This window comes from Merops nubicus, unplaced genomic scaffold (genome assembly GCF_000691845.1).
Source record: "Merops nubicus isolate BGI_N331 unplaced genomic scaffold, ASM69184v1 scaffold5506, whole genome shotgun sequence".
NCBI classification, from domain to species: Eukaryota; Metazoa; Chordata; class Aves; order Coraciiformes; family Meropidae; genus Merops; species Merops nubicus.
Window position 1 is genome coordinate 2522 of NW_008614209.1, and position 608 is coordinate 3129.

General features: G+C 55.1%; 1 pseudogene across 1 annotated transcript in view; it reads right to left on the reverse strand.

Moving 5' to 3' along the window:
- The window catches only part of LOC103774709, a 1488-nt pseudogene extending 884 nt beyond the window's left edge, over positions 1 to 604 (reverse strand). Inside the window, exons 1-2 of the transcript XR_608169.1 lie at positions 494 to 604; positions 5 to 180 (exon numbers count right to left, since the gene is read on the reverse strand). The product of XR_608169.1 is annotated as an actin, cytoplasmic 1-like (transcript). The remainder of the gene's footprint in view (positions 1 to 4; positions 181 to 493) is intronic.
- Between the last annotated feature and the right edge of the window lie 4 nt (positions 605 to 608).

Sequence of the window (608 nt, forward strand, 5' to 3'; positions counted from 1 at the left end):
AGCTAGGTCCAGGCGCAGGATGGCGTGGGGCAGAGCATAACCCTCGTAGATGGGCACGGTGTGGGTGACACCGTCCCCAGAGTCCATAACAATACCCGTGGTACGGCCGGAGGCGTACAGGGACAGCACGGCCTGGATGGCCACGTACATGGCTGGGGTGTTGAAGGTCTCAAACATGATCTGGAGAGAGGAGAGAAATCAATCAGTGGCTGGTATCGAGGCGGGTCGCTCGCCCCCACGTTAGAACACGCATGCTGGCATGCAGAAAAACTGGTGTGTGAAGGGAAAAAGCCAAGAACGCAGGCAGAAAACACAAATGAAAGAAACCTGAGGCGTCAAGGAAGAAATGCCAGGAGTACAGAACCCTGAAAACATCGGGAGAAAGAAACAAAAACAAAACAAAAAAAAAACAACTCAGGTTTAAGATGTCGTAACAAAAGGGAGGTTTGGGAACGAGATGAGAGGCAGGGCAGGGCCGGGAGAGCCTCGGTACCTGCGTCATCTTCTCTCTGTTGGCCTTGGGGTTGAGGGGGGCCTCGGTGAGCAGCACGGGGTGCTCCTCGGGAGCCACGCGCAGCTCGTTGTAGAAGGTGTGGTGCCAGATCTTC